The 22,130-nt window shown below is 42.4% G+C and overlaps 1 long non-coding RNA gene across 1 annotated transcript; it reads left to right on the top strand.

Moving 5' to 3' along the window:
- Positions 1–13,712: 13,712 nt before the first annotated feature.
- LOC127597477 (uncharacterized) lies at positions 13,713–15,607 on the top strand. The gene is made up of 2 exons (XR_007961662.1): positions 13,713–14,747; positions 14,788–15,607. It is a non-coding gene; the product is annotated as an uncharacterized LOC127597477 (long non-coding RNA).
- Positions 15,608–22,130: the final 6,523 nt, after the last annotated feature.

Raw genomic sequence — 22,130 nt, 5'->3', positions numbered from 1 at the left:
GGAATTAACAATTTTTTCATCCATGAAATTGAATACTTCGGTTTTTAATTTTACAATGTCCCAAAGAGCATCCTTTGCAACCAAGATTTGAGGGCACTATGTTGTTATGTAACAATTCTCAAGTTATTTTCAGTGAAATTTGGAAGATCTTGTTTTCTTTTTGTTTTATAAGAAAAAAAAAGATCCATTACTGTATTTCCTTGCTTTTAGTATTTTGTTTATACTAAAGCGCCTTAAAAATATTCATTTAATCTGTGTTTGAAGGAGGGTAAATGATATTTTTTGGCAATAATTTCTCTTTTTGTAAATGTTCTTGGAAATGTATTTCTACAATTTCCTTTTCTTATTTTATTCAAAGGCTGAAGAATATATTGATATCGTGTGATTCAATTATTAATCATTTGTCTCAGTGTTAATATTTTATTCTTGTCATATTTAATTTACTGTATTTTTCTTTATTTTATTGAAAGATAAATGTTCAATTTTCTTGCCAAATGCACCGTGTGGTTGAAATATTTCCAAGTAATTATTTTTTGTCCAATATTTTCATCCCCCCCACTGAATTTTAATATAACATTGCTATTTTTGTAATTAGATGTTTTTTCTCTTGCTTTTAAAGGTGTTGTTTTGTTTAAATATTTCGAGTTTTAACACTACTCCTCTTAACCTGAGCAAACATATCTTAATACTTATTATTATTTGTAAAATATTTGTATATTGTTTCCTAATTTGTCATTGCCTCCAACCAAACGTACATGGTGACGTTTGCAACTGTTTTCTTCTTCTGTCGAATTTTTGGTCTTACTTCTCGTTCGAGTTTGTCGACACCATGCGGCCACACCCCAGCACTGCACCTTTGCCCTCGGGGCTGCAAGTCCCATTGATAAGCGTGTTCCGTGCTTGATTGAGGACATTTTTTCTCCCCCGCTCGCCCCCCACCCCGTGAAGTGTCCTGCGTGTGTGTCCGCGGTGACGTCACACACTTATCCCATTGGCTCTTGTTGTCCCTCGGGTAATGGGGAGGAGGGGCATCAAAGGAAAGCAAGTAAGACTGACGTGTATTTTTCATGATATGCGCGTGCGCGTCCCCTCACACTTGCCGCGTACAGTTGGCCCACAGGCAAGGCTAAAAATAGCGCCAACCGATGCGACGGGCGCAGCCCTTTTGCTCCCCCTTACCCCCCCCCCCCCCCACCTTTTGTCGGAACCACCTTTTGTTACTTTCAACCACACCACTCGTCACCCCTCCAAAAGCATCCACGTGTGCAATTCCACGCGTGTCTAGCTGGCATGATGTTGCTTTGATTTTTTGAAGTTAAGAATTACGTCTACGCAGCTGTTTACACAGAACAACTACGTGAGTTCTTTAGAATTATTCTTATTTACAAATCTAGAAGCACAGCTGAAGATCTACAAGATCCATATTTGAGTGTTTTTTTTTTTTTGGGTAGTCCGTCGTCGTCCCGCCTCCCCTCCCCCCCAACATATACGCAGGATGGCAGCAGCAAGCAGGATCTTTCCAAGCAGGTTCCACGGGGCGGGGGGAAGAAAAAAAAGTGAGAGAATCTGAACGTGACGTCAATGCCTAGTAACTGACGCAGCCCTTCACCCCCCTCAGCCACCCACCTCAAAAAAAGAAAAACTGCTTTTTATTTATTTCTTTTTTTGCATAGGGGTTGCTTCTAGTCTCGTCAGCAAAGCAGCTTTACAAATTTTGCTCGCCTATACGCGAGAGGGTTTGTTTTTATAGCAAAACAACAACAAAAAAGAAAGAGAGAAACGGCAGTTCCACTTGTGGAGGAGCGTCGTGCCAGGTAGAATGTGCCTTCTTCATCATCGTCATCATTATCATCATCATCATCATCGGTTTGGTGGATGTTTGGAGTTGCTTGGCGGAGAGACAACATCAACCCCCCAAAAAACAAAAAACATCGCTGCATTTGTGCAACTAACGGCGGCGGCGTTCGTGCACACTTGTGGAGGGCTCATTTGCATGAAGCCTCACGGAACATGCCTCCCTTCTGCTACAAATAGACTAGATAGTTTTGCATGTTCCCCAAATAGCGATGTAAAAAAAATAAAAAGAAGAAGAGGGGGGAGCGCGGTGTCAGTAAGGTGATCCCGGGGAAAACTTGCAGATGTTTTCTTCAGGGCTTGAAATAAAAAAAAATCAAATAAAACCTTAACCAAATGTATTTTTCTTTTTAGGCGCTGTACACGAACGCAGCCAGGTGAGTGATATTGAACGTGCATGCTGTACCTCTTTGGTTTTCCCTCCTTTTCACCCAGTCTCGTGTGTCGTGTGCGGGAATGACAATCGCGCACACTTCCTGCAGGCTTGGAATCCCCCCTCTCCCCAGCTCCTACCACGCTGTAGGACACCCCACCCCCACCCCTTCCCTTCCCCTTTGTCTGTTCTGTCTCTATTCAGTGTGTGCGTGAGAGAGAGAGAGAGAGAGATCGGGTGCGGGGGGTTCCCCGGTTTCTTATTTTTAAAGAGGAGGTACACACTCATACAAGCATGGAGGAGGGCTGGGGGGGGGGGGGGCAGAGGAAGAAAAGGGAGCCGCAGTGGGAGAGGGGAGATCCGGGAGCTGTCCATCATCAGTGGTGCTGATCGCACGCCAAGTGGCAGTAGTGAGCTTATTTTCAACGCGTGTGAGAAAGAGATTTTCCCCGAGGAGAATATTCGGCCTCCGCCGTTCCAAGTTATCTTCCAATTCAAATGTCCCATCCGTTTCCTGCGCGTTCAATCATTGGGGCCGGTGGCATCAAATTTTCCGACCACCCGTGCCGAACTCTCCATCTTGAACTCGGCAAGCTGCCATCACTATGGTTCTTCCCTCAGGTGACCAGCAGGGCGCGCAAGAGGAAGATTCTTGCGAGTTTTGCTGTTTCCGCCAACCGAGTTCAGTGCGAATGAGCGCGCCAAGTGAATGGCGAGAGAAAGGGGGGTGATAGCCACCCGAACTACCCCTCCTCTTTATTTCTTCCATGCCCCCTCTTTTCTTTTTCTTACTTTATTTTTTTTAATTCATTCTGCATCAGGCAAAGCGCGGGAAAGCTGCGCGGAAAGGAAGGAAGGGACGAAAAAAAAGTGGGGGGGGGGGGGATGCACATCTCATCCCGCTCCGTCGTGACGTGAGTAGCGTGCGCGCTGGCTGGCTGCGTCAGGAGAGAGGCAGTCACTGTGCATAAGCCCAGACGGCAGGGGGGAGAATCGTGACTGACTGGCTAGTAAATAAAAAGACCACCATTACCATCAGAGCCGAAGTCCAACCATGTCCAAAATGAAACCGAAATCAAGTAACGAGCTTGTTTGTTTGTTTGTTTGTTTTTTGAGGGGGGGTGGAAGCAGGTAAGTTTATTAAGCCCCCCCCCCCCCCACCCCCCATGCACGAGCATTGTTTGGATGCTGTGTGGACACATTGCATTGCAGGGTTTTGATTGGTTTAGCTGTCCTCCCTCCCCCTCCCCTCCTGTCTAACTCTTAATTTAATTTGCATGTGTTAAGAAAATAGCCCGATCCTCTATCATTGATATTGATCACAAATTGGTTCTCCAACACACACAGACACGCACACACATCCGTCATCCCACCCCACCCCCCAATTTCTTTTTTCTTTTCCTTTCAGTTTTTTTTTTCAAAAAGGGGGGTCCCTGTGCGAACGAGGCTGCGATTGGCTGATGACGAGCTCGCCCGCGCACCAATCACACGCCTTCCCTGCTCTCTATTTATTGCCAGCAGTCTACAGCCTGGCTCCCTCCTCGCACGGAGCGGCTGCAGAAGCAGCATCAGCAGCAGCAGCAGCATCATCTCATCGAACACTATACAGAGAGAAGGGAGGCGAAATTTAAGGGAATGCATGCACAGTGACGTGCAAACAACTTGCAGTTTAGAGGAGAAGGAAAAGAACCACGGACAGCTCTCAAATCGCGGAGATTCCCCTTCCTTATTCCTATTTTCATTTATGAGCGCGTACATGCGGGCGCGCGCGCCTGTGTGTGTGTGTGTGTGTATCCGCGTGTGTGATGGCGAATAGAGCTGGAGATACACTCGAGTGGAGTGCAGGAGAGCGAGGGGGAGATTCACGGCAGGAGAAGTCACGGAGGAGCACCCGAGAGGGGGTGGGGGGGACGACAACAACAACAAAGAAATTGCCCTTCGTGAATCTTTTTGCGGTCTGGGCTTGCTGTTCTGAGCAATGCATCTGGGAAGCCCTTACCCCAAAAAGCATTCGCGGGGGGCGCGCTCGCCGCCGACAACATCGACGACACATCAGGAGGCTGGATTTCATCGCGGCCACTCGTGGAATTTCCCCTGACACGCTCCTCGCTTACTTCTTTTTCCTTTTTGTTGTTCTTTTTTTTCTTGTGTCGTTTTTTTTCATTCTTCATGCTCTTGTCTACCTTACCCGTCTTGTTTGCAGCAAAGTGGAACCCCTGCACATTATTTCGTCATCTTATTGTAGGCTTTAATTACACCCCCCCACGCTCCTTCACACACTTTTTTTATAAATACCACTTGACTTTTACTCTAACTCCTGCATGCTTCACTGTAAGAATATTTTATTTAGTTCGACAAAAACACATCAACTTTGTAAGTCAAACACACACTAAACTCCTTTTAAAGGAACTTTGTTTGGACCTCCCTTCAGCCCCCCCGCCCCGCTCCTCCTGTAATGTTGCGGGTCAAATTGATCCTATATTTGATTGTTTAAAAATCAAAACATAACACTTCCTCCATACAAACCTTCGTGTTATTCTTTTATCTTTCATATTATTTCTTGAATTTCTTTTCCTATGACTTCTGACGTGCAACATGTTGTTCTATAGCAAAGAAGCAAACATAACAAGAAGGTCGCAAAAAAAAGGTGTGTGACAATAAGCCCCCCCCCCCACTCTCAATCGTGTTTTATGAATAGAAGTGAACGCACCTCAAGCATCCCCCTCCCTCTTTCAGCCCCCCCCCACAAGTACACGTGTGCACCCCACGACCACCACCTGACCCATTCAAAAAAAGTGCAGCATTTAAAGTGAGCAACGATAAGCGCGTAAGATGTTGAGGTGGCCCTTTGAACAACAACGTGCACGCGAGCGCACCGCTCCGTCCCACCGATCCCGCGTGGCGTGCACAGACGTCAACAAAAAAAAAAAAGTCACAAGAGCGGCGTGATTGGTCGCTTAGTGACGTCACCTGTCCCGTCCACCCGCCATCGTCCTCATCAACAACATTAAGTGCGTGTGGTGTCCAGCAGAATAGTGCCAAAAGGGGGTAAACAATAGTCCCCATGTTCAAAATTCTGAAATGTATTGATATAATGAAGGGGATGGGGGGCACTGTAAACAGCAATACATTGTATTTGGGGGGGGGGGGGAGACACGTGGCAGACAAAGTTGAGTGATGAGATATGATGAGGGCAAAGGGGTACCGAGAAAAATCTGAAGCCGCACTCCCCATGATGAAAATGCAGAACGGTTATTGATAATATGATTTCATTATGACAAGGGCTACTATATTTTATATAGTGCACTTCAAAAACAACCGCCGGCTGCTTATACGATGGGCTTGTGCATCAAAAGTAAAAATCTGACGTGTGTGTGTGTGTGTAAACACAAAGACATTTAAAACAACATACAAACAGTTAAACACAATAAAACACCACCACGTTAAGTTTTTTTTAAAACCCTTACATTGACGATGACACGTGGCAACCGCACAAAAAGTTTAGTTACCTGGCGAGATTTTTAACAGGCTGGTACCAAAAAAACATGAAAGATGAAAACACCCCTACGTCGCCACTTCAAGTGCATCGTATTAAAAAAGACACGTGACAAACACAGCGAGAATATCACGACGATGGCATTTTAAGTTCTTTAAACAAGGGTACTAAAAATTTTCAAACATAGGCCCAAATAACCCCACGATTGACCTCCAGCAATGCTTTGAAAGACACCCACGTGACAAAAAGGATGGACGTGCGTGAAACAAACAGATGAGCTCTTCGAATTGAGTGACGTCATAGACAAACCGGGGTGCAAAACATGCGCTCGCAAAAACTTCTCACGGTGCCGTTTGTCTGTCTCGCAGGTGAGGAGGAAACACCAGACCCGAAGACCACGACCAGGAGGCCGATCCAGACGCGCACGGGTGAGCCACAATTTTTGACAGTGACGTCGTCGAGGTAATTGCGCAAACCCCGGGAAGGTTCGAGGCTGCGCGTGTCATCACGAGTTTGTCTCCACCACATCTGTATAGTTTGAGATCAACTTCAATCAACTCCAGTTGTGTAGGAGGGTACAGTAGTCGGATTAAATGAAATAAAGTCGTACTGGTTGACGGTCAGATGGCAACAAAATGGACGCCGCGAACCAAACTGTGCGTTCGTGTATGTGCGCGTGCCCGACACACACGATTTCTGATACTCTAACTACTAATTGAGAAAAAAAAACGCTTTGGCATAGCTACGTAACCAATGGAAAACGGAAAGGCTAAGTTTAGTGAGTGAGCTCTTTCTGGTCCCACGTACTGAGAGATGCGGAGTTTAATTGTGCTCGAGGAGGGGTCTCAAAGTCATTTTTGTCACGGGCCACGTTGTCGTTATATAAATGCAAAGTCACCTTCAGTCTAAGATTAGTACACTTATTGTTCCCTTTATGAAAAGACCGCATGAAATGAAAACATGCTTGAAACGTCTGTCAAAAGTGACCGAAATTAGCAAGTTTGGTTGAGAGTTACTGCCAAAATAAGAACAAACAGGTTCAGTCATAAAATCGATCACCTCAGTTTATAATTGCAGTGAAATGTATATTAAGAAGAGATGTAGTGAGAAATGCTTGTAATTTATATTTAAAGTCAAGAAAATGGCTACTTTGTTACAGTTTTCGGCTGAAATGAAAAAAAACAAAACAAAACGAAAACAAATCCAGTCCTGTATGTTTAGTCATCACTGTATGCAACTGCCGTTCAATATACTGTATGTTGAAGGCATTTAGTGGGGAAACTGCCTCACAGTTTTATTAAAAATGAAGAAATGTAGCCATTTTGGTGCAGTTTTTCCAGCCCAAAGCACAAGAACAAACCCATGCAAACAAAATGCATAAAGTAGCCCCTAGACTTGAATTGCTTTAGTGGGCTGAATCAGAAATTTGAATTTGACACCTGCCTTTGTGTTTGAGTTTGTGAAATTTCTCTTGCTTGCTGTTATAAGTAACAAATGTCAGGTCCCTAAAATCAAATAATTTTAGGACAATTATTTTCTGCTTGTAACATCCAATTGTACATGGTGACTTTCTAGGATAAGTTGAGAACACATGAGAATTTCTAAAACAAGCCCAAAATTCACATGCGCATGCAAGTAATTTGTCCGTTTTTTTACAAATTGGCAAATGAATACACGCTAAATTTGTGTTTGTGAAGTTTCGTGTGCTGTTGGGCTCAAGAGTGGCTCCAACAACTGACAAATACAGATACAATTCCTCGTGTTATTTTAGCATACTTGGCCACTATCGCTATTTCTGATTAGTGACCGACGTTGATGGCTGCTGTAATACCTTCGCACGAAGGCAAGGAGTGCAGATACACTTTCGGCTGTTTATTGAATGAGACAAACAGTCAAGCACAAACATTTCAAAATAAGAACAGTGGTAAGGAGCTGCAGTTGGTTATTACAACAAAATAACCAAACTTGAGTCTTTCTTCCTCCGACATTGCAAACATATATACGTGACGTCGACAATAATAAAACAAACCAAAAAAATGAAAAGCTTTCATTTTCAATATCATACAAATGACATAAACAAGTCCGCTCCTCCTTTGGGGTGGCGTGGAATCATCCAATGTCCAAAGCACCAGACCTCGATTTAGCGCACTCTGATCCATCAGGAACAACGTGACATATGGTTGAGGACCAAAATGATCCAAGTACAAAATAATCAGTTCTTAACTTCGCGTTACACAAAACTTCACGTTCTTTATTCTCTCCAACACTGCATCTCAATTTAATCCTGTAGATAAACTGGAGGTCAACAACAGCAAATCTATTTTCCGCTAGGTCTCAATTAAATATACATTTACTTCCTCTCGTATCCGACATAATGATTCCATAAACGTATCACCAACGTGTCTCACTTGAAATCGTTCCCGGCTCTTATTGCCATACACAGCAATTTTAGGAGCAATTTTAGGCTCTCCTAAAAAATACTTTCATGCTCTACAATGAACTTTTTCACAATTATCTACTTTGCAATAACCTCACACTCCGGCACCAGCGTCCAACAACGGACAAACGCATGTTTTCCCGAGCTCTGTGTAGGTCAACAAATGTGAGGTGTTGGTCTCCACCAAAACCTTTTAGTAAACGAGAGAATATTACCAATCAGTTAGATAATCACTGATCTGAACACACGATCGTTTTTTTGTAAAAAATACTTTCAGGGACAGTGGTACTACAGTGGACAGCTTATTATGTTACCAGGTTATAGGGGACATGAAAGGATTAAATAGCATCAGCAATTCAATTATGGAATTTCAGGTACCAGGACAATCTTTCATTATGATTATTTCTGATGGTGCTAATATAATAAGTAATCATGCATTCAATAAATTGGTTTCGACAAATATTCAGAGAGTTCTGATGCACGCTGTTGTAACATTGACGAATGAAATACGATGACATCCTCCCTACATATCAACGGAGCGCAGAATCTGTCTGCCTGCGCTTCGATCAAATCCAACATAGTCGCCTCACGCCACCTGCGCCACAACTTAGACCTGCTCTTAGCTCATCTACTTACTGTCACCAAATTGTCAAGTGCGCTGGGGGGGTGTAAACGAAAACGCCCTCACTGCGCCGTAACGCCCATCATGGCACCGCGCAGTCCGCCAAATGATCAAAATGGTAAACCGGACTGGCCCCGTAACAAAAATGAAGATGGGGCCAGTTTTTACACCGAATGCACCTGTTTCTGAAAAAAAAGTGCTAAATTTGGTGAGAACCTCTAAGACACTCGTATAAGCACATTTTAACATAACAAGTAATGTTACTAATCATAGCCTATTTACCGGCGTAACTGAAAGCAAGACGCTCCACAAATATGGATGACATGGTGCCCTGCTAATTTTGCCCCACAACTTGTATTTTCTTCTTCCATCATCGAATACATACACGACGTGGTTAAAGACTCGACAAATACGACTGACGTGTTGCATTGCTAATGTGACCCGATTTCAGAAGAGCATTTTACGCCCTATGTAACAAATTTACAGTCCATCTTGTTATTTATTAACAAAATGTAACCCCCGTGCCACAAAAATGGCTGACAATGTTAGCAACCTTGCAAGAACTTATAATAGGCAATGATGAAGATATTCTTTGCTCATAGCACACAAAAAATTTTTTTGAATCCGGCACATTTTTACTGTAGCTCCAAAAAAAAAAAAATCATCCATATTCACGGACTGGTTTGCGAGACGCTCCACAAATATGGCTGACACGCTTTGCTTCTAATATTATATCCCCAAAAATCTACTTTGAGAGAATTTTTGCTACGCTAATATTTCCCCAGATTTTTTCCCACCTTTTTTTTGTTAGAGATTCTTTTAAAGCTCAGTTAGAGGAGAGTTCTAATTGGCCACTTGCCTTTGTTACAACAATGCAAATTTTCCCTCCTCACAATTGATTTGTTTTACTTTTTATTTTTGAAAGCATTCATGGAAGACATAACTTCTTTTCAAGTAGTGTAAAAATCTGTCGCTTTTCCACTTATTGCAGCGTGTAACTTTTTGTTAAATAGCCAACCTCATTCTCAGAGGAACTGACAGCAATTCAGTGATAGGTGACCAAAACAGCTTTGCATATCTGGTGTGTGTCTGTGTTAGTTAATCCTTCAATGATAAAAATATCAATTATACTGTGAATGATGCAAAAAAGTGAAGCGCTACATAAAATGGTACATCTTTCCACCGTTTATTTTCTTGTCCGCGTATGTAAAGCAGAAAGTGGTCGTTTGTCACACTGCTAATCTATTTTCAATTCCAGTCAAAAATAGTCGAAAATATCTGACAGCATGTGTTTAAAATAGTTTTTTTTCTATTTGTAATTGGACTAATTTCCACAACATTGAATATTTTGATTCCTGCTTGTGTGAGCTGCATGAGCAAATTCAAACCTTACTGTAGATCAGGGGTGCTCAAACTTTTTGGATCGAAGATCTTACTTTTCGATCAACTAACCTCCCGGGATCTACCCTTACCGGGACGCGCGCGCGCGCACACGCACTCACGCACGCGCACACACACACACGCCCTGATGAGAAACAGCCTGAAACTGAGGCATGCGACGCACTTTTGCAGCCTGTTAACTATCGTAGCTCACACGTACCGTTTCAAAGTGCTTCCCTGGGCCCTCCTAGATTCCTATTCTTTGCTCGTACCCTCGGTGAATTGTACACGAAGCAAACTCTGAATGAGAATAATGACGATAAAAGATAAAGTGCAACAGTTCTAATCACGAGCTGCAATTGCAGACTGCTGAGAGCTAACAACTTCCGCCACCGTAAATTCAAGATTTACCTGCTTTATTTTATTTTTAAATATTTTTTGGGTAAAAATTAGACTGATAAGCTGATTAGGGTGCAGTTTACATTAACACAAAAATATATTATTAACATCTACAAAGACACACAAATGGTTGTTTGTTTTTTTTCTCCTCGACAGTCCTCAGATCTACTTGGGACCTTTCTTAGATCTACCGGTAGATCAGGATCTACCTAATGAGCACCCCTGCTGTAGATAAAAGAACCGGATATTGATGAAGTAGGAACTTGTACAAGCAAGTTAGAAACCATCTTATGTCAGGATGTTAGCGGCGACTCATTTTGAGCAACATGGACATCATATACTGTATATCATTCCATATAATATTTGTCAGGTCACATATAGCCAATGAAAAATATTAATCGTGATGAAAGCAATTTCGTAGGACCTAAAGAAAAAAAACTGGTCTCTGTAAAATTGATCTGATAGTTATAAAACAAATAGTTATAATTATATCAGGAGGATAGTGTGTGTTTTTTCCCGCAGCATTTACGAATAAAAGGAAACAAATACTTTCTGAAATATAAATAAATTAAAAGTTTTGTGCTCAAAACACAGTCTTGTTTTTGGTACAAAATCTAGTCATTTCTGACCCCCCCAAAAAAGAGTTTGGGGAGAGCTTACTGCGCATAAATCATGAACAACCCAAGCGAAGGAGCGTGTTTGTGTCAATTTTTTGTTTGCTCTTAAATGTAATGGAAAATTGTCCAAAATGTTTTGTTGCCGGTGTGAGCAGCACATGAAGCCCTCTCCAGCCCCCGCACCAAAACCAAACATGTCCCGTCACAACACACTTGCGCTGACACCTTGCGCTGGAAATATAACAACAAGCAATGAGACATGTACAGTATATTTATAGTATATCGTATAGTATAGTACAGTATATCATTAATAAAATGTATTCAAATAAATAAAGAATAGCAGTAAGACTAATACAATTACAACGTTCAATATTTACAAAACAATGAACAACTCTTCTTTTTTCTTTCTACTTCTTTTTGTATTCCGTTCCCCTGGGGCGGCCCGGTAGTCCAGTTGTTAGCACGTCGGCTTCACAGTGCAGTGGTACCGGGTTCGATTCCAGCTCCGGCCTCCCTGTGTGGAGTTTGCATGTTCTCCCCGGGCCTGCGTGGGTTTTCTCCGGGTGCTCCGGTTTCCTCCCACATACCAAAAATATGCATGGCAGGCTGATTGGGCGCTTTAAATTGTCCCTCGGTGTGAGTGTGGGCGTGGATGGTTGTTCGTTTCTGTGTGCCCTGCGATTGGCTGGCAACCGATTCAGGGTGTCCCCCGCCTACTGCCCGAAGACAGCTGGGATAGGCTCCAGCACCCCCCGCGACCCTAGTGAGGATCAAGCGGCTCGGAAGGTGTTTTTGTATTTTGTTTTTGCTGAAAGTCCCACAAAATAGTCTTTTCACGGCGAGACAGTACCGGTAATTACAAATGTGAGAAAACAAGGAAGATTGCATATTGCGTTGCTTGTGTGGGACACAGGACACTTTTTTTTCATCCTCTTTAATATGCCGCTATGATATTAATTGTATCGTATATCTGTATTTCCTCTTTTAAGGCAAATGACGCAGGTGAACAATTGGGAAGAAAATGTTCAGATGTTTTCAAACGTATTGCATGTGCAGTATGACAAATTTCAGACAGACACATCGTTCTGTTGTTGTTGTTGAGTGCGTTGATTTTATTGACTTCATTTCTTCTACTTCCTAGCTTGAAAGAATTTAGTAGGGAATCAAGGAAAGATCTAGACACCACGTTATGTGACAACCGGACTATTTCAAAGCGACCGGAGATTGTCTATTTGGTAAATTTGGTTGTTGGTTGGATGTTGTTGGATGTTTGCACGGTACGACCACTGGTAATATGGCGAATGATGACAGTAATGTGTTTTCGGAAGAATTTAATCTGGAATCCTCCAAAATATTTTGACACCCAGTCATTGTCTGTCCCTGAACCGCTGTGTGAAAATCAGCATCATAAGTGTCCCACTTGCTCGGAATTCTTTCCCAAAAAAATGACACCATGCACTGCTTTCCAACATCATGTGTGTTATGCTATGCTACAATATTTTGTATAGGCTACACCAGGGGTGCCCATGATGTCGATCGCGATTGACCAGTAGATCAAAGACTGGTCCCAAGTCGAGCCGAGGGGTGGAGAGGGGAAAAAAACCCCAAAAAACATTTTCTGTGCATGCTAGTAATATATTTTTTGTGTTAATGCACACTGCGCCTTAATCATTCAATCGGTCTCACTTTCATAAAAAGTATTTAAAAAAGAAAATCAAATAAAGAAGGTCATCTTGGGAAGTTGTTAGCGGTCTGCAGTTGCAGCTCGTGATCAGAGTTGTTGCGCTATATCTTTGATGTGATCATTATTCTCATTCAGAGTTTGTTTTGTACAATTCACCGAGGGGACGGGCAAAGATATGGGAATTTGGAGGGCCGAGAGAAGCATTTCAAAACGGTACGCGTGAGCTACGATCGTTAACAGGCTGCCTAAGTGCGTGGCGTTCTTCAGCGTCAGGCTATGGCTCATCATGGTGTGCGTGTGTACGTGCGTGCATGCGTGCGTATGCGCGCGTGCGCTTGAACGGGTCGATCTTGGCAGGTTGGTTGATCGAAAAGTAGATCTTCGGTCCAAAAAGTTTGGGCACCTCTGGGCTACACTGTCCAAAAAGAAAAACCATAAAAAAATGGTTTTGAACACAAAATTTCAAGGCAACAAGCTTCAATACAACCCTTTCATGCACCAATAATGATAACCTGTAACCTGATAACATGCTAAACTGTCCACTGTAGTAATCGCTGCCCCTGAAAGGGTTAAATTTGGCAATTCAACAAAGTAGTCAAAATTTTGCTAATGTTAGTTGTGTCTTTCCCGCACTTTCCACAAACAAATAAAAGTTGTCAGAACCAAGCCTACATTACTGTTTTAATTGCCCCCAAAAATACACATTGTGTGTGTGTGTGTGTGTGTGTGTGTGTGTTTTTTACAGTGTACAGGGTTGAATGCAATACGGCTAATCAAAATGATATTCCCATTGAAATCGATGAATTCTGCCAAAAATGTAATTGAATGTTTTTTTCGGGCCTTTCAGCGAAGAATACCCGCAAAATAACAGAAGTTGGTTGGCAGTGGTGTGAAAGAGAAAAGTGGAAAGAGTGTCAAATTTCACATTCGACGCTCACCTCTTCCACCCTGTTGTGTTAAAAACAACAAGTGACATTGATGTCATTGAATTCCCAGACTGCACATTGTCGTGTCTCTGTGTAAATTGGCTGGTTTGTGTGTCAAAGGCACCAGCAGCAACATTTTTGTCATTGTCGCTCTCGTCGCACACTTTTGCTGAAACTCTCCTTGAAATCCGCCTGCTTCATTGTATTTAGCCCTTTCATGCACCAATAATGACAACTTGTAACCTGATAACATGATATACTGTCTGCTGTAGTGACCGCAGTCCCTGAAGAATGTATATATGTCACTTAAAAAAATGTGCGTGCAGTTATACAGGTTTTAATGACACGTCACACTCTGACATGAGGGATTCGCTCAACTTAAGTTCAGGTTGAATTTAACTGTTCTCCTGGCATTCGCTAAATGACTGAAATTTGCCTGGGCAACTGTCGAAGTCTGAATATTCAGTCTTCAGATGCAGCGGTCAGCACGAGATTTGAAACTCAGGAGTCGATTGTTTTTTTTTTTTTTTGTATACGGCATCAATCCAGCGGGCGTGCGGCTCGGCTGCGCTGTTTGCCGAGCGCAGGGAGGTGGACCTGAAAGAGGGAGGTGTATGCGCCGCTGCGGGAGTGGGCACTTACGAATACATTAGTTTGGTCTCTGGAGATATAGAAATCCAGCTTTCTCGACCACTTTCCTTTGTGTTCCATCATATTTCATCATCGTGGATTATTTTTCCATTCAATTTTTTTTTTCCCCAAATGATGACAGAATAGAAGAAGAAGCGCATGCACTCAGCCTCTTGTTTATCGGTCAGATCTTGTTCATTTTACAACATTAAAGAACATGAGCCTTTTTCTAGATCTTATGATTACATGTATGTTTTTAAATGCAGGATCAGTTTTTTGTTTTTTTTTTGTGATACCTCACCGTCTTGGAGGCCTTGATGACAAAAGTGGTGGCCCGCTACGTCACTTGACAATTAAAATGGGGGGAAGGGGGTAGTGTGTGTGTGTGTGTGTGTGCGCGCATGTGTGTAAGCAGTGTATCATCACTCCGGGTCGTGACTCACAGCACACACTTATTTTCGCCTCTCTCTCTCTCTCTCTCTCTCTATCTCTCTCTCTATCTCTCTTTCTATCTCTCTTTCCATAGCACTCTCTATTTTTTTTTATATACGCCTGAGCGGGAGGCCTACACCCACACACACACACACACACACACACACACACACACACACACACACACACACACACACACACACACAGGAGACATCTTTGTCACACAGGTAAAATTTTTATTGTCCACACAGTGTTCAGTTGCCCCGACTTTTTCTTCCCCCATCAGTACCTTGTATAAAAACCACTTTGAGGACCGTCTTACATTTGTGATTGGTCCAGAGGAGGTTTTGCCATAAATATGATGTATTTTGCCATCATTTTAAAACCTAAAATGAGATATAGTGACCTAAAATGATGTCAGTTTTGTAGTAACGACAATTTCTGTGTAAAAGATATCGCAAGGAAAGGCTCTGTGAGGATGAAATCGTGTCCATATAAAACCGACATTATTTTAAATAATGAAATATATTCGTGGATCAATTCCAGCTCCGGCCTCCCTGTGTGGAGTTTGCATGTTCTCCCTGTGTGGGTTTTCTCCGGGTACTCCGCAAAATTTGCCACAGTTTAACTTTGAAAGACCAAAAATGGGCAAAATTAGCCTCAAAATGACCTCTTCAAAAACGTCTTCAAATCACAGTGGCAGACTTCAGTGGCTAAACCAAACTGGCTTCAGCGGTTGGATTTAAAAAAAACAAAATTCTATTTTTTTTTTTTTTTTGGAGCCAACCACTGATGTAAGAAATAAGACGCATGAAAATACTATGTTGCATTTATGTTGGCATTGGCCTAATCAGCAAATTAAGATTGTGTGTCTGTGTATGTGTGTGTGTGTGTGTGTGGCAGAAGGCAGGAGGGGGAAAAAAAAAAGATGCTGGTCGGCCATCTTGTTGTGACGAGCCTCCGGGCTGAGGAGTGTCGATGAATGTATGAATGAATGTATTGATGTCATCGTTTCATCACTTAAGAATGCCTTTTTCATGCTGTTAACCCCCCTCACCCCCAAAATAAGAAAAGAAAAAAAAAAGCCTCCCCCTGCTTTTCAGTGGAGCCTCGACAGAGAAAATGGCTGCTCAGGTTTCCCACCCCTGCCCTACTCCCATCATATAACACCAAAGGAGATCCTTAGCTCTCCCAAATTTGTACCTCGATAACAAATCCGTCTCATAGCTTTGATTTTGTCAGTAGTGAGACATTTGAAATATATGATGTCATATTTTGGTCCAAAAATGAATAGGTGAAAAAAAAAGATGCAAAATCGTGATCAGACAGTATGTCACTTAGCTTCATTAATATGAAGACACTTTTTGGGAGTTGTATTGTGTTGATGTCAAGTGCATTGAATTTCGTCTGTGTATAAAACGGTTTTGATACGCTTTAAATAAAATAATTTATAAAAGGTAACATTTGGGGATATTTCTCAATGTTGTCATCAAGTGTGATGTACAAAAACGTGTTCAAGAAAAGTCACACAATAAATCCTTGTGTATTTTTTTTTGTGCTTTTACATTTAATTTTCACTCCGATGAATGACAAAAATAGTTTACTGGGAAAACATTGATCAGCAGTGTTTACTTTGCAGCAAGTCACGAGAAATATGAACATTCTTTTAAATGTTTTTGTGTGTGTGTTTTATAACTGATTTAAATATGGCATAAATACAAACCATTATTCTGAAATCCGGATACAAGCGGCTGAAATTAGTTTTCTCCGCAGGGTGTCCGGGCTCTCCCTTAGAGATAAGGTGAAAAGCTCAGTCATCCGAGAGGGGCTCAGAGTCGAGCCGCTTCTCCTCCACATCGAGAGGAGCCAGATGAGGTGGCTTGGGCATCTGATTCGGATGCCTCCTGAGCGCCTCCCTGGTGAGGTGTTCCGGGCATGTCACACCGGGAGGAGACCCCGAGGAAGACCCAGGACACGCTGGAGAGACTATGTCACCCAGCTGGCCTGGGAACGCCTCGGGATCCCCCGGGGAGAGCTGGAAGAAGTAGCTAGGGAGAGGGAAGTCTGGGCTTCCCTGCTAAAGCTGTTGCCCCCGCGACCCGGCCCCGGATAAGCGGTAGATGATGGATGGATGGATGGATGGATGGATGGATATTCTGAATGTGATAAATAAATAGGATCCAGTTTATGTTGCTCCTGTGAGTTAAGTCATAATTCCATTAAAAATCAAGAAAAAAAAGCCAAAATATTTTTATGACATCAAATAAATCTATATATATATTGCGCGTCGTCCCGCACGCGGTCTGTCCTTCCGTCTGTCCCTTTTCAAAACGTACCTACTTCACCGCGCCGCACAGGCAGTGGCTCACTACGATCGCGCGGGCATATTAGCGAAAAAATGTTGTCTACCCACAAACATTGCAATGAAATTGTTAGTTATTAAGTAGAGCTAAACATCTCTTTATTTTCGCGATAAGCAATGAAGATGAACAAAAAGTTGAACCAAGCAACAACATTTTTGTGGGCCGAAGGCCCACCTTACCAGCCTTCCGCAGGAACTAGCTGATGAGCCGCCCGGAGGGCGGCGAACCAGCTAGTGTCACCATAATGCAAAATCTAAAACAAATGAAGCTTGCAACCATGTGTGCTTCACTCACGTTTTTTTGGGGGGGCAGGGGGTCACCTGATTTTCCTCATATCAATTTGACCCAAACTTCTGGGTTGTTTTGTCCAAAATGACCCCGTATTGGGGGTGTTTTGCAGGAGAAAAAAACAAAACAAAACACAAAGAAGGGTGAAATTGTCCCGAGTAGTGGATTAGTCCATTTCTTTTGACCTGAATTGGGTTCTTTTTGACCCACCCAACTGTTTTCAGTGAAGCGCTGGATCTGAAACAGACTTAATGCTGTGTTATTTATACCTGGGGGGGCCGGTGATCGAGTGGTTAGTGCGTTGACCTCACAGTGCAGAGGCCGTGGGTTCGATTTCAGCTCTGGCCTTCCTATGTGGAGTTTGCATGTTCTCCCCCTGCCTGTGTGGGTTTTCTCCGGGTACTCCGGTGTCCTCCCATCCATCCATCTATCCATCCATTTTCCGAACCGCGTGATCCTCACTAGGGTCGCGGGGGTTGCTGGAGCCTATCCCAGTCGTCTTCGGGCAGGAGGCGGGGGACACCCTGAATCAGTTGCCAGCCAATCGCAGCCCGTTTCCTCCCACATTCTAAAAACATGCATGGCAGGCTGAATGAACACTCTAAATGGTCCCAAGGTGTGAGTGTGAGCATGGATGGTTGTTTTGTCTCTGTGTGTCCTGCGATTGGCTGGTAACTAGTTCAGGGTGTCCCCCGCCTACTGCCCTATGATGGCTAGGATAGGCTCCAGCACAGCCCGCCTTCCTTGTGAGGATAAAACAGTTCAGATAATGGATGGATGGATGTTTATATCCAACACATTGGGTAGAGGATTTGACTCAGCATGTTGGGCCAAGAATTGTATTCAACAAGGGGTAAAAAATAAAAACAACTATTCCTACCGATTAGTTAAAGCTACCAAGAAATGGGCTTCCGGTTTATAAATATCATTCAATATTCATTTTCCAAAGAAACCCGTGGACTGTCTCGGCAACCGTACCGCAGCGCTGTATTCAAGGTGTTGACACCTTCATGTACAGCAACGTTTTTTTTTCTAACAGATCTTGAGCGCTCAATTTTGTTTGCAGTGAGGTGGCCTGACGTTTTGTGCGCTGTACTTGGTGAAGCAGCATGTGGCTCATCTTTCAATGCCCTGTTTCAAATAACCATGGGCATGCAGGTACTGCTTGGATGCTTGCGGTCGATTTTTTTTGTGCGCGTGTGACAACAGCTGCCGTATTTGGCACATGCTGCATTCCCCGTGACTGCTCTCTAAGTGAAGCAGCATGTGGTTGATTTTTCATCAATTTTCACTGATTACAATAATCGTGAATCGAGAATAAATACATGCTTGAAGAATTGGAATGGCTAAAATGCACAATGCAGCATAGTTGTGTTTGCAGTCATGTGGTTATTCATAATTATTGAACCTGCTTATGTGATATTAAAAAAAATTGCATCTGATTGTTATGGATTTAGAACCAAGTTTTAAATGTTTTTTTGCATGTGAGGGTGTGTGTGTTCTTTCATGCGCAAAACTGATTTAAATTGACCTTTACACTGAGGAATTTTTTTGAACTGTAATATGCAAGTGAAAATGTATTTAGAGGTAAAAAAAAAAAAGAAAGAAAACCGTGGCTGATAAGTTAATTTACATTCCGGTGATTTGATATGTTCTCAGGCAAAAAGTGGAGTTTTTTTTTCCTCCTTTCAAATTTAGCTTGATTTTTGTCCCCTTTTTATTAAATTTTGGCTTAGTTTACCTGAGGATTGCTTATTTTTTTCTCCTGTCGTAGACAATAGGTGTGAGAATATTTTAACTTCTCAGATTTGATGTGTGCTCAATTCTTTGGTATGAACAAAATTGGATGTGTGTGTGTGTGTTTTATATATATATATATATATTGGATTGACAACGATTACATCAATAATGACATTAGTAAAAAAAATTCTAAGAAAGAATAAAAGAAAGTGCAACACACACACAGAGTGTGTGTCATGAGTCATAAAGCGTCATGATAATGTAACGTTTTAAATATTGTGGATTGACTGAATTCGAACATGTACATTGGTCGCACATGATTAAAATGTGAAAAACTGAAGTGATATACAGTATGTCACTTGAACACATTTGAAATCAAAAGCAAGCTTTTGATTTGTAATATGAATCTTGCCATCTTTGACTCACTTTTACAAAGTATTACATTTACATTTCAACTACCACAAAGTCGTACGAGGTCATAAAAGATGCGCATGTAGTGAAAGAAATGAAATCTCCTGCAGCCTCACAAACAATGCAGCAACTTTACAAAAAAAACCTCTCATAAATGTGGCTAAAAAAATCAGCAAGACATAATGAGTCGTTTCAACAGTTTAGTACATCAGTTTGACATTTCTCCCCTACCTTCTCTCGGTGTGTGAGTGTGTGTGTGTGTGTGTGTGCGTGCGTGTGTGCGTGTGTGTGCGTGCGTGTGTGTGTGTGTGTGTGTTCAGTTGTACAGACGTCCGCCATAAAGCCTGTGGAGGTATGTCATGACACATTCTTTTGTCATTTCATGTATATACGTGGTATTCAGATGTGAAGCGTGTGTGTGTGTGTGTGTGTGTGTGTGTGTGTGTTCAGTGCTCTCGACAATCGTGTTTTCTTTGTCGTCACTTTCCACACTTGACGCATTCTTTGTCAAGAGTATATTCCAAGGTGGTCGTCATTGGGTTTACATGTGATGTGATGATGATGATGATGATGATGAGGGGAGGAGACACGCTAACACTTGATGTGAGCGTGTCTTTTTATACAAGTGTCGCTGTCCACTTGGGTGGTGCTGAAATGAGAAACCGAGTGTGTTTCAAACTAATGTTTTCAAAAAAAAAAAGAACAAAGACGCTGTTAAATTGGTTGAAAATGTACACGCTTAGATTTATTGCTAGATTTACATCATGCAGTATGTAGACTTTATTTAAAAAAACAACATTAAACGTCTTATTTTAAGTTGGAGGTCTGTCTGTTTGACTGTACACACACACACACACACACACACACACACATCCACACACAGAGATAAATACAATGTTACATACTACATAAATGCAGTATTGTAAATGCGCGTGCATATGTTTGTGTTTGTGTGTTCAAACCTGACAGTAAAAAAAATAAGTGTGAGAAAAGTTGAGTTGTGGCTTTGTGTGTTTGTATATCACGCGGAGAGCTGTTTCGAATATTTTCACCCATGTCGTCCCTGTATAGCTCAATGTAGTCACAAAAGTATTACACAAAATCTCCCTGTGTGCTACACCCACAATTGTCGTCATCTCATCATGCTACAAATGAAGATGAATATAGATGAAGTGAACTGTGTGTTTTCAGAGAAGGGGTAAGAAAAAAAAACTTTGCAACCCAAGGAGGTTGTGTAGGTGTGTGAAGGACGTAAAAGAGACTAAAACTTTGAATTACGAAAAATAATAATGTTTATTGTTCGTAGATAAAATGCTTTTTAAAAAAAGTATTCATCCTATACATTTCCCCCAGTACTAAAATTTCACTTTTTGTCCTGTTTACAGCTTTCTGGACGAGCCACGTGTGAAGTGGGACGCTGAAAAAAATGTAAACCAAAACTACAAAATACTTCTTTGTCCATATATGCGTGTGTGAGCGCGCGTGTATGCGTGTGTTGTACTTCCACGTGTACTGTACATTATGTGTTTAAGTTGTAATGTTACAAAGGCGACGTCACGGGTAATATATATATGTAATACATCATTATGTGACTTATAATTGTAATCCAGTACGTGTGTGAGGTGCCTGTGTGTGTGTGTGTGTGTGTGTTTTGAGCTGGGTAACCGTCGCGTGCACGCGCATCGGCTGGCACTTGTGACGCGGATTGCCAGCCGACGCGCACGCACACCAGCTGTGCTCGAACATTTTTGTAGTCTTACACACTGACAGACTACGCGGCAGGCCACACGTGACGTCGTCACAGTTCATTTCGTCTACATTTAATGTTTCGTTGCTACGCGCGCGCGCGCGTGAAAAGCGAGAGGATGGCGACTGCACTTGTGCGCGTGTGTGTGCGCGCCTGTGTTTTGGTGCGTGAGTGATAGGGAGGTATATATAAATTTAAATTGTACAGAGGATGTGTGCATGAACACAACGTTAATGTACAGATGTTTAAAATAAAATGTAAAATAAAATTTATGGGCAAGCGTGTTGTCAATGTGTTTATGTAACATCACCCCCTTCTCGAAACTTAGACTCGTACACTGTCATGAAGAGAAAGGGGGTGGGCAAATCTCGCGAGAGTGGGAGCAACCGACAAAAAGCAATGCTGGGAGTTGTAGTTCTGTTATATATTCATTATTTATTTAAGAGAAGGAGTCTTTTGTCACAATTTATTTTGGATAGATAGACAGATAGAGAGATAGATAGCAGGTGTGTTGCGGTTTCTTTGCAGACGACGACCGGATACCTGAAATAACCGAGTGAGCGACTCGCGTGCGAAGTCATGCGATGACGTCACCGACCGACGTGTCACGCAGCTACTAGGCACGCGGTTCTGACCAATAAGATGCACCATTCATTCATAAAGCGGCGTGTGCACTCCAGCGGGGTTTCGTAACGCATCCCGAAACCAACAAACCTGTCCGGCCCGCCAGC

Source organism: Hippocampus zosterae, chromosome 3 (assembly GCF_025434085.1).
Source record: "Hippocampus zosterae strain Florida chromosome 3, ASM2543408v3, whole genome shotgun sequence".
NCBI lineage: Eukaryota > Metazoa > Chordata > Actinopteri > Syngnathiformes > Syngnathidae > Hippocampus > Hippocampus zosterae.
The sequence above is the reverse complement of the archived record's forward strand: the minus strand, read 5'-3'. Positions and strand labels throughout refer to the sequence as shown.